Raw genomic sequence first — 12,688 nt, 5'->3', positions numbered from 1 at the left:
GCATGCCTGTGTATGCAGGTGTGCATGGGCACTTGCACGTGTGTCTGCGTGTGAATGTGTTTGTGCTGCTCCTGCTGACAAAGCAACAGTACAGAGGACAGAGTCTCAGGGTTAACACAGGCAGCTGAACTCTGAAACTGAAACTAAAGGTTCACTTTAATCACCGGATAGTGGAGGGACAGATGCGTGTAGTAATCTGGCCAGGGACATTATCACCCTGTTTGCAATATCAATGCACAACAAAGGCAGTGTGTCATCTCTAACACTGAAGTTAGTGGATTTTTCAGCAGGAAAGCAGTTTGGAGCCTGTAAAAATAAAATAACACCACGCTGTACGCATTTTGAGGTGCTCTGTTGAAACCTCTGAAACATTCAGAATTTTAAGTTGCATTTGGATTTAAATCAGTAAAACTTTTCTCTTCTCCACATCTAATTTCCACATGTGGAGAGTATTCCACCTCTGATCCGGAGATCAGAAGATCAGAAGAAGTGGCTTTGAGCAATGATACACTTCACCTTTATCTAAAATAAACCAGCAACTTCAAGCTACTCTTCCACCCCACCCCACTCCCCTCCTTCCTCAACCCCACAACAAGTAAAGTGAAATCCCTGTTATTTCCGTTTGCACTCGGAATGTCGAACCTTAATGCTGCTTGAAATTCAAAACCACAGACAGTGTCAGTTAAGTGGCAGCTCAGACCTGAAGGCTGGACCTGTCTGTTAAAGCCGCGGAGCGGGAGCTTTTCCCATGCTTGTTTTACAGGGGGAACTGCGGGGTTTGCCGGTGGTTAAAACCCTGGCTCTGAGACACGGACCAGATGGGAGTGCCTGTAAAAGTCGCTCTGGTGAGAGCTGGATAAACAGGATTTCAGGGGAATTGCGAAATGCAATTGTGTGGCTGAGCTGGTAAATGTATGGATGCCGTGTTGCCCACACTTCTCAGTGCAGCGGTCCTGTTCTCCTGGGCTTTGTGGGCAGGTTCTGCTGCAGGAGTGAGTGAATCCTGTCCGATTTCTGTTATCATAAGGGAGGGGGAAACGTTCCCTGACTGTGCCGCTCTACAAACTCCCAACAGCAAACAGTGTGAAGCGGGGAAAATTTACAAATGGAAAATCTTTTTGGCTCCTCTTCATCTGTGTGCTTTTTTCAGTTTTGCTCTGTTTGGCTTATTTTATTTATTGTTTCTTTTTCTGTGTGTGTTAGTGTGCTGCTGTGAGCTACATGAATGCCTTTCCCTGTGTGGGTGCGAGAGTCTGTTTTTGACTAAAGTTCCACTCCGTAACTTTGTACCTCCTGTACCTCCCTTCCCCTCTTTCTGTCTAACACAGGCTTACACAGGCCATTAAGTCTGAAAGGTACCAGCCTCATGAATACAAAGTGTCTGAGCCAAGCTTTCCCTTCTCCCTCTCGCTTCTCCCTCCCTCCTTCACCATTAAAATCGATCCCTCTTGCTCTCTCTCTCTCTCACGCTCTCCCTCACTCTCCCTGGCTCCACCTACTGTGTTGAGAAAGTGCTCTGCTTTCAGATTGGGCACGGGCAACGCGGTCCTCCCTCCTTCTCAGCCCCCCTCCCCTTTTTCTCTCGCTCGCTCTGTGAGTGAGTGAGTAAGTAAAGCAAAGAGGCAGGCGTGTTTCAACAGATGGCTCGGGCTGTCCTGATTCAGTCACTGCCGCTGGTTGAATGAGAGAGAAAGAGAGGGAAAGAGAGCAAGAGAGAGAGAGAGAGAGAGAGAGAGAGAGAGAGCAAAAGAGAGAGTCCAGGGAAATGAAACTGTAGAGAGGGACCTCTGCTTTTTTTTCTCCTCCCTCCCCCACCCCCTTCTGGCTCCTCTGTGTATCTATATTTGTGCCTTTTCGCAAAGTCTGAAGGCTTGCGGTGTGGTGGTCAGTCACGTCTGTCAGGCAGCTAGTGAGAGGACAGGGCAGCGGTGATGGGTGTCTGACCCCAAGACTCCAATCAGTCTCTGCCCAGGAGGACACCTGCTGTCCCTGACGAGCTCCGTAGGACCACAGCTGCAAGGTACAGTGACTCTGCCCTACTTTACTCGCCTGCTTCTCCCTGGGACCCACGCGTTTTCACTTGCTGCTCTTGGCTGCGCTGATGTAACCAGACTGGGAATTCTAAGGAGCCAGTGCAGTGCTGCTGCTAAGCAGTGCCGGGCTGACGGACTTCTCTCGCTCTCTTCCTTTCTCTCTCTCACTCTTAAAGGAACCTCACTCTTTTTTGTTAAAGTGAATGTGTCAGTTAATTTTCGGGGTTTGCTTGCAGTTGCATTTGGATGTTGAATTGATTGAATGGATTGGGGAGATTTATGGCGATGTGAGCTACTCAGTGTACAAAGTAGGAAAACTCTGCAAAGCTGGCAGTTTACAGGAGAGGAAGCATCCATTGTGTTCTCTGTTTGTCATATAGTGCTGCTCTTAAGATGCTCATATAGTTTATGGAGGCCTGAAGATTGTGCCTATGGAGTTTTTAGATATATTTAATTTTAATATAATATTCAATAATATGTTTTACATGTATATATATATAATTATATATGTTTAATATATATTATATATAATTTTTGCAAAAACAAGAAGTGTCACCAGAACTCATGTCATGCATACTGCCTTGGGGTGAACATGTATGTTGACTTTGGGAGTCTGACAACTGCAGTTGAGAATGGCTGGGCTGTATTTGCTGTGGGTATTTACATTTGGTTACAAATTCCCATGACCAACAGACGAACAAGCACAACCCCGAGTGTGGGTTGAGTGGCACCAGTCTGGCCTCATCAGTAGAGGTTTACCTCATCTTCAGGAATGCAAACAAGGACCCGGCCCGATACACAGGGACCTCAGTGGTCAGCGCAGAGGCTCCAGAAGAACCTCTCGCCATTCTCCTCTCCCAGGTCTGCTGTAAATAGTTTGTTTACTCGGGTTTCTTTTAATTTGTGTCATCGACTGTTTTGAATTTAACGTGCCACAGTTTATTTTGTCATCTAAAGGTGTCTGTGGATTTAGAGAGAATTTAGCAAGGACTGGTATGACTCATGGGCTGTGTTGCACAAGATTACAGGAAGTTTTCGTTTTTTGCACTGCAGACAGCTGCGGTGCCTGTGATCCCCTCTGCCAAGTCCAAAAACATGGCAATAAAAGGAAGTGCAAGCACGGAATGGCTCAGTCGTACTTTAGATACAGTATCGTGGTGCTGTGACTCACGTTGCATACATCATTGACTCCTTGCATGGGTCGAGCCGGTGTCTGAGCTGAGCCGCAGGCCAGCAGGGGAGAGCTGGACTGTCAGCTGCTTGGGGATACAGAGGCGCGCGGGAGGTCAGGCCAGGCAGCACGATATAAAGACATCCAGCGTGTGACATCCACAAACAGAGCCAGCCATCCGGCCCTGTCGGCACCCTCCTCCCTCTGACAACACCCATCCTCTATACGGCTGCCCCGGGCTCCTCGCTGGTGCGTGAGGGTGGGGGACACACAATATTCATTCAAAAACTATTTATATAACCATTTTTTCTGGGACTTTGGGGGTTTGAAAAGTTTGCTCACGAGTGGAACACACCCACTGCGCATGAAGCGCAGAGGAAAGAACTGCCTGTGCAAAGTGTGACATTTGCTCTAGCGTTACAACCAGTGCAGGGAAGTCTAAAGTTAATTTTTTCATTGTTGTCTTGGAAAAGGTGATAGTCTTAGTGATATTATATTACCCTGACATAAAAAGGCCATGTTCAGACAATGCCATTTAAAGACGTGGTACGTTCCTTCACATAAAGGCCGAGCCTTTTCACAGTTTCCTGATGCCAACCGAACAGACACCACCGACTCAGGTTCTGTTTTTCAATTTTTGCATAACCAAAAACAACACAATATTTTATACGCGTAATGCCGTGTAAATTATATTACAGCACTGAGCGCCAGACTGGCTTTTTTTTTAAATGGCTGTGCGGACTGCAAGGGGACATGAGATCTATGCAGCTCTGCTCCACTGCTGCTCCCGGTCCCAAGGTCACCCACCCCTGCACACGTATGTGACCTTTCAGCCAGATCCTCCGTGAGATGATAAGAGCAGACGCTGGAGGAAGTGAGCATCAGGGAGCAGCACCCCGTCAGCCTTTATTGATCCATAAACACTGTAGATTTATTTACTTTCACCACTCATATACCGCTTATAGAGATAGCTCTTTTTCCTCCCCCAAGCGGAGTGCATTCCTCACAACGGCCCAGTATTACCATCTGATTTATCTTTAGATGAAATAACACTATTTGTTAGGATTTTTTAAGCTCACACCCGACATTCTAGATGAGACTGTTTTAGATTTCCTATGATGTGCACCAGTCTCAGCTCGCAAAGTTTCACTGTAATAGCTCTGTTTCTGCCTCTCTGACTTTGGTTTGTTTTTGACCAGATGCCTCATTCAGCTCTTTTCTCTCTCAGTTTTGACTTCAGATACTGTGTTGGCGTTTTGGTACAGCTGTGCTGTGCACATCGTTAGTGCTTAGTAATTAACAGGAACAAGCAATGATCAGCAGTGTGGCATTGCAATGGTAAAAAGAGGAAAAAGTTAAGATACAGTCATGCCAACAATAATGACAATAAAATAAGTAATAAATTATGGTTAGTGTACGAATCTCTTTCTCTCCCTCTCCCCTGGCCCCTGCCGATGGTAGACGCAGGCTGACAGACAGTTATTCACCAGATCAAACAGGGAATGGCCAGCATGTGACTCCTGCAGCTTTGTTCCAGCAGCCTCAGCATATGGTCTGGAATAAATTACTCTTTAATTGTAAATGGTGGAGTTTGTCTTGGTAACATGTGGCATATTGCACATCTTGTGACCACTTGATATTAAGACATTAGCACGGACTGCCCACCTCCCCCCGCCGCTGACGCCGGTGTCTGCTCTGTGGAGGTGAATGAGTCCAGTGTGGCCAGGAGATGGACCCAGACGACTCGGGAGCACGAGGTTAGAGTCCCCGCTGGCACCGTCCTCCTTCACCAAGGTTAAGCACCGCAGACACACCGCACCTCTCGCCTGGTGGCTGGGCCTCATGCCTACAGCAGCTGGCTGGTCCGCCGTCACGGACTGGCCGTTTTACAGAGGTTGCCACTTCGGGTTTGTAAATATCAGAATGATCAGAAGCTGAAGTGGCACCGTGCGGCGGGAAGCAGCCTGCGTTTCACTGGCGGTTTCAGCTGACCTTTGTCAACTGGCGCGGTTGTTTACCCGAGGCTCACCAACATTGTTACTACGTTAACTCCAGAATCACGCTCCACATATTCATAATCAACTGGGCTTTTGGTCAAAGGGGAATATAACATTACATGTATTCGTTGTTTGTTTGTTTCATTTTGCTTTGGTTTTGTGCTTGTTTTTCATAGTCTCTTCCCCCTGCGAGAGCGCTGGAGGTCTGTGCTTACTCATGGCCCTGATGGCCTCTGTGTTTGAGTGTTTGTGCGTAGGTGCACTCATGCGCGGATGCGCTAACTGCACAGTTGCAGGGGGAGGGCAGGGGGAGGGGGTGGTTTGGTTAGGTAGACGCAGGCAAGGAGCCTCTCGGTGGGATGGTGTCCAAAGATATTGGATTTAACAACTGGAATCCGTCACTGGCAGATATTCCCTTGGTAAAGCCCGGCTCACGCACCATGAGACGCCCAGCAAAGCTGCCCCAGGGCATTCTGGCAATCCATCAAATCCAGTTACTGCAGATTCTCATGGATTGTAATGCTGCTCTCCTTTTTGTTCCCTCTTATCTGAAAATCAGTTTCATTCTTTTATGTGTGTTAAAATGACAGGGTTTAAAATTTAAAACAAATTAGCAAGCAGTGGAAACACACTTTTGTATATGCACTGCAGTCTTAAAGCTTCAATCTCATCGAAGTTGAGTGCAGTAAATTTAGTTGATGCTCAGGCGTCTTGATTTGGTTTGAACAGGCACAGGTCTCCTACTGTTTGTTTGCTGTGATATGTAGTTATTATTGGTTACTCTCAATATCTTCATCTGCAATGAAGCAGATTATGTTTCACAGCATTTAGGTGTCTGTTTGCTCTCACAACACTAACGCCAGGTGAAAGTTTAAACTGCTTGTCAGGAACCCTGATGTGTTTTAGGATGCATCAAATTATAGCTGTCCTTTTTTTGTTGTACATTTTGAATCACAGGGGCTGCACAAATTCATCTTCAGGCCGAGGCTGAGGGGTCTGGGGAAGTAGATTTGTCTTTGTTGTTTTGTTTTGGTTTTTTCAGTGTAAAATCAAAATCCAGATGTGCTCCTGTTCTTTAAGAGGCGGGATTAACGGTATGGGCAGAACATTGTGGGGGATTAACAGTAAGGGTGGAACATCCTGCAAAACTCCAGTTCCCAGTGTAAATCAGGCCTTTTCACCTGCTCCCCCCCCCCGCTGACGAGGAGAGGCCGTTACCAGGAGGGGTCAGAGGTGAGGGCCCATGGGCACCACAGGGGACACACCCCCCCCTCCCCACCTCCCCCAATCTCAAGAGCTCTTCTGCTTCAAAACCAGAACCCTCCCGGGACAAAAACAGGAGGCAGACAATGCAGTGCATTGTCCTGCAACACGAGAAACCGAGTCAGGTCTAATTTTCTTGGGGCAGATTAATCTGAGTCACGGTGGGTGAACAGCTGTGACGAGATTGCCATGTTACTATTTTTTTTTAGGAGGAGAGAGAGCAAGCCTTGTTCGTCCCTCTGGTGCGACTTCTTGCAGAGGATGCATGAGAGAATCACATTTTTTTGTGTGTGTGTGTGTGTGTGGGGGGGGGGGGGGGGGGGGTTAGGGTTGCAAGTTTGAGGGAGAGTAAATCTTCCTGACCCAGGAGAGGGTAAAAAGGCCTTCTGTGTGCCAATGAGGCATTCTTCATATTCCTTTCACATGGCACCGATTGGTGGAGCCTGTTTAACATTACCTCCTGCACCCCCACTCCACTTCCCCTAAGCCCTCTAACTCCTTGTGCATTGGAATTTTGTACAGGGATTTGTCCTGGTTTTGTTAAGCAAGCTCTTCACAGCAGCCCTCCGTTGAGGAAAGGAACTAAATGGAGTTAACCCTTTTTTTCCCAAACCTTCTCAGCCCACAAAACTGAGCGATATGTATTTTGTAGGATAAGGATTTAGGTTTCTTACTCATAAATAAACTTGAGCTTTATTTAAAACCTCAGAGTCTCGCTGTTTGTGAAATGGAATACACAGACAAATACTTGCAAATCCATTCAATTGAACAAAATATCCATGCACTTTAGGTAGCCACCCAGAAAAAGAAGAGTAAATATTTCATGATGCCAGACACTGTGAACTGAAATATGTAATTGTTCTTATTGCAATCCGCAAGGTTGACTAGCGACGAACACGCAATATGACGTTGCAGAATTTTTATATAGATGGCAGTCACACAATGGTAGTTTTTTCACCATATTTGGGACATTTGGCTCACTTGCACACTCTACAAAAACACCTTTAAAATTAATGCATTTATTGAATTTCATAGAATAACATTTTTAAAATGTATTTTTTAATTTTAAAAAAGCTTTTTTTTTCTTTTAATTAACAGTACACATATTTTTTTCCTTCAGAAGAAAAAAAATTGTGAAACCCCAGGAACAATTTGACTGAGAATTTTTTTTGCCATTATATGAAACATATTCAGGGGAACTAACCTTGTGCATTCTCATTTTATGATAAATCATCTTGTTAATGGAAACATGACTCTGTCCTGCTGTGCCTTGAAGTGGGTCAGACAGAGTGACTTCACCACAGCGCTTTTTGCGAGACCTGTTTCTTCACGCGATCTGGAGGCTGAAATATTCATGTCTGCTCATCGGGCGCACAGAGTGACTCATTGCTAAGAGCGAAGCCCCGTTCCGCTGGTCTGCCGGAGGGTGCTGGAGGCTGCCTGGGGGCCTTTGTTTTGATGATTTACCTATTCATTATTTAAACTGCACTCCAACGCAAACCTCAAATCAACTGCCCTCCTTTCCCCTCAGGAAGCTGTCTGGAAGCTGCGAGGTTCTGCCCCTGTTTAGCCCACCTGTTCCCCCCCCCCTTCACCTCGTCTCCGCACCTCCAGCCGCGGGGTCTGGCTTTGGCTCAGTGTCCAATCTCACCCCTCCCCGTTCCGCAGCAGGGGAGAGACGAGAGCCGTGCATGTCATTCCAGCCTGCGGCATTTGGACCTGTCTGACGAACATGACGCACATCACAGATCACACCATCGCGCTCTTACTTTAGTGGACGTGTCCGGGGCGGGGTTTTTGTGGTCATGGCTTCGGCCTTCGGATCTGAAAGACAGACCTGAATTCATCTGCAGAATGCACATTTGAATCCTGCAAAGCTAAAGCGTTATGTCTGCTGAATCGATGCCTTAGAATAGAAAGCCACGCATAATGGTGTGCTGACGACATTTGAAAGTTCTGATGAAGTGAGACCAGAAATCAAAGCTTTTGTGTTTTCCCTGGCTAGAGTGGCCTTGCTTTACTACTTAAAAAAAGCAATCAATTTTGTTTCAGGTTGAGTGAAGAAACCAAAAGGGACCTGATTCACAGTTATCTTCACTGCTGTTCACAGTGAGAGCGAAACTTGTGGTTGCAAGGGGATTTTTTTAAGGGGTGCTTTTTTCTTAGGAACTAGTGCTGTCTGATGATATCAGCTACACTGGTCTGATAACAGTGACTCGTTGCTTGTTATTTTTGGTGTTACAAATTGTTCAGTGGTTAAAATTCTTTTCAGAAAGGGCAGATGTGGCTTTAGATGCACACGACATAGTGCTGAAGACCTAAATAGTACAGTGCATGTCCTGGAGTGCACAAGCAACCGGTCCACTTAGTCAATTCACCGCAGTGCTTCTGAGCAGGAAACACATGCAAGTCGCGAACGGCCTTCTCCTTTTCGGTTGAGATGACTGAAAGTAGTCCAAGCGATCAGGGGTAGGCGAGGCGGAACAGATCAGTTTTGATCCGGGATTTAAACATCCGAAAAGGAGCCGACTTCCTGGATTTGTCTGGGAAGGCATTTTAACATTGTTTGAACCCGAACAATATGGGAAAAGCTTTGGACTTCCCTTTGGGTTTTACTTTTCTCAGTCGCTCCAAAAGCACACCGCGTGTGTGTCAATTAATCCACTTCTCTCAGTCTTTGTTTGCTCACCAGAATGAGTGTATGCACAAGCCACGCTCCTGTTAACCCTTGTAGCTGTGTGGTACATTCAGACTGTTCCTTTTTTTCTAAAAAAAAAAAAAAAAAACCCATTGTTGCACAATATTGCTGCTGCTGTGTATGTTCACACAGCTATTTCGTGCTGTCTCCTGTCTTCAAATCGAAAGGCGATCTCTCAGGGTTTTAGCACCCTGAGGAAATGACAGCAGTAGATAAATAATGGAGATGATGGGTATGGCCTTGATACTGGCAAGTACTGCAAGAGTGTTAGAATGGGGCTGTGTCTTGATTGTTGAAGGCCATGTTTGTAGGAAGTGAGGGTTGTGCCACATTTTGAAACCAGAGCGTATCCAGCCACTGTCACAGTCCTGTTGAGTCTTATCATTGTGTGTCAGCTGATTCTTGTCGAAAACTTGCTCTCAACGTTAATGTTAAAAAAATGTCAAAGCTTACTTACAGACAAATATTTTTTGATAGTTTATTTTTGAGATTCATTCGTCATTTATTCTAATTTCTTTACTGTTTTACATGAAGATTTTTTGGCCCACTTTTTATAAACTTGGAAAAGACAGTCCTATTCTCAGCCATCTGAGTTTAGATTAGTTTGGTCTGTGCAAATGCCTGCAGTCTGGCCCACTTTTTTAACTGGGCAGCTGAACAGCAGTTTTTACCTTTAAGAAGGAAATATTATTTGTGCCCCTCAAAGTGCCCTTTCAAAAACAATAGTGATATTTATGATCATGTAAATATTTGTTAAATCTTTATTAATCCACAGTCACATGTATCTATAGATGGCTTTAGTGTGGTAGTGTGGTAAACTAGGGCTGGGCAATTAATTGAATTTTATTTTCAATTACAATTTTGGCTTCCAACGATTATGAAAACAAGATAATCGAGATAAAACGATTATTGTGCCAAATTAATATGTATACATATGTATATAATATAATATATATAACATGTATCTTTATTTATTATATTTATTTATATACATTTATTTTTTTATTTGCTTTTCAGTTGAATTGTATTTAAAGTTCAAGAAAATCCACTGTTAAAAAGATAAGTTTTTTTTCAGTACAGTAAATGCATGATGTTTCCAAAGTCAATGAGTAATCGTGTTAAATAATCGTGATCTCAGTATTGACCAAAATAATCGTGATTATAATTTTTGCCTTAATCGAGCAGCCCTATGGTAAACCCAACCTGACTAATAAGTGATAAGGTAAGGCTGGTCTGCAGCGGTGAATGTGTTAACTGTGGTTGTGACCAAGAGCAATCTCCTCAGCTACCGCTACTGTGGGGCCTAATTGTGCTGGGGAGCGAGAGGCGCTGAAAGCTGTCCCTCCACTCACAACACGGGGGAAGGTGATATTGACTGAGCGCTGCTCACAAAACCACAAACACCCCTGGTGGGCGACAGAAAGTGGATATCAGTCACAATGACAGGGCTCAAGGTGACGGCGCTGGCTGATCGTCTGCCAGGCCGAAGCCGACCCGGCAGCCCCGATCACGTCTCTTTAGGTCCCCCTGAATTGCTTAATTTGCTTAATTGCGCGCGGTGGCGACAGCGGCGGTGAGGCAGCAGTTTGAACGGCCGCGTGTGTGTGCATGTGCGTGTGTGTGCATGTGCGTGCGTGTGCGTGCGCGCAGTAAGCGAATCTCTCTTGCTCTCTGTTTCTTCTTACTTCTCAGCAGCCAGGGCCATACCTGGGAAAACACAGAATGTTACTTATTAACACGCCAACATAAACATTTCCAACATGGCGCATCATTCAGCGCTTGGCCCAGCGCGGGCCTGGCTTCGTGCCACGCTGTACAGAGGCAGTTTCAGTGGTCGCCTCAGGAATGAAGAGCTGAGTAATGCTGTTCACATTCCCTACCCCCGCGCCTCTCCCCTCGGCCGGGCACAGCACAAGGTGGCAACAGCAAGCGGGAGGAGACGGCAGCCGCAGCTCAATCCCCGCTCTTATCCACAGGGCTCGAGAGCAACACGCAGGATGGGGGCGTCGGGAGGTCGGGATGCCGGTCCGCCGACGCTTGCCTCGGAGCTAATTTCACACGAGTAAAAAAAAAAAACGTTCTCCTCTCCCTTTCTTCTTTTCTTGTTATTACTGTAAGGATTTTCATGTAGATTGTCTTCCTCTTTCATTTGTTGTAATGCCCAAAGCAGTGCTTTTTCTTATGACTGCTGCGGTGCCTGCTGTTAGTCAGTGAGATTGCAGAGGTTTTGTGCAGTTGGTATTGGCTGAGAGGGTTTTTTTGTGAGCTTCTCGCAGCCGTGGATAGCGTGCGTGGGATATATTGACAGATAACTCAGAGGGTTATGTCAGCGGCTCCGTGAGCCAGGCATTGGGTGTGTAGGGTCATGAGGCAGTAGGAGATGGCAGGTTCGAGGAGGCTTGCTGTGGGGCTCCACTGCAATGTAGCGCAGTGAGTGCTGTGTGTGTTTGAAGGCCCCGTGAGAAGGACATTGAGGCCTCAGTCCTGTTAAAGCAGGGAATACAGAATCAGCTGGACCGTGCTGTTGGAGCACCAGGCAAAGCCGAGCCAGCCTCCTCCTTCTATCTGGCCACAGATCCAGGCCACCAGGTAAATCCTGCAAAGCTCTAATTTCACGCTCCGCTGAAAGTCCCTCTCTCGCACGCTGTCCCAACCACAAGCACATAATCACACGTTCACTTCTGGGCCTCCTCTGCACCTTCCTATCTACAGAAGACTGTGAGCTGATTCGCGAGTTTTGAACTTAAATGGAATGGAAGATGAGCAACTCCTGCATCTTATTTTTTACATATGTTCTGTGAGCTGTGGCCCAAGACCTGCAGACTGAGTGTTTCTCCCGTCTCCTCTCAAGTCTGTTGGAATGTTTTTTTTTGTTTATATATACGCATACACATATATATAATATGTATTTTTTGAGTGAATCAAAAGCTTCACACAGGGCCATGTGTGACATTTTCTTAGAACAGGAGGGAATTTGTAATATCAGTCCTGGTTCAAAATGTGGCCACTTTAAAGTTGGCAAAACGGATATCAAACAAATCTAAATTATGCAAATCTGGGTTAAGTTTCTGTGTATCATTATATGTGGCAGCTTTGTTTTTTTAAAGGTCTTGTGTTTAGATAAAGATCTAGGGGAAAAGTAGAAATGCGAGAGGCGTGGGTGGATGCCACAGCAGTTTAAAAAAAACAACAACACACACACACACACACAAAAGCGGCAGGAGTAATTTACCTCAGAAAAAGCTTTGAACCCGAACTCATTTCTCCCTCTTCTCAGGTACAGAAGTTGGCACTTTGTTTCCATTTATCTCAAAAGGTCAGCGAGTACGCTAATGAAATTGCCAGAGCATAAAGAATCAAGGGGAGGCGGGAATGGCTGCCTCTGCCTTCCAGTAATTAGTTCCACAACTTCAGGTAATTTCTTCTGAAGAACGAGGCACATGTGACTTTTTTTCCCTGCAAGTCTTTCATTCATGGAAGCCGAAACTTGTAACTTATGGTCCCCTCTCGGGAGAGTGACAGCACC

The 12,688-nt window shown here is 45.8% G+C and overlaps 1 protein-coding gene across 2 annotated transcripts in view; it reads left to right on the top strand.

Annotated features, from left to right (window-relative positions):
- The first annotated feature begins 1,723 nt into the window (after positions 1-1,723).
- Positions 1,724-12,688, top strand: part of sulf2b (sulfatase 2b) — a 113,580-nt gene continuing 102,615 nt past the window's right edge. For both annotated transcript variants that reach the window (XM_036533487.1, XM_036533485.1), the window contains exon 1: positions 1,724-2,020. The gene's annotated coding sequence lies outside the window, so the exon portion shown is untranslated. The remainder of the gene's footprint in view (positions 2,021-12,688) is intronic.

Source organism: Megalops cyprinoides, chromosome 7 (assembly GCF_013368585.1).
Source record: "Megalops cyprinoides isolate fMegCyp1 chromosome 7, fMegCyp1.pri, whole genome shotgun sequence".
Classification (NCBI taxonomy): domain Eukaryota; kingdom Metazoa; phylum Chordata; class Actinopteri; order Elopiformes; family Megalopidae; genus Megalops; species Megalops cyprinoides.
Note: the sequence above shows the minus strand (reverse complement) of the source record. Positions and strands in the feature narration are given on the sequence as shown.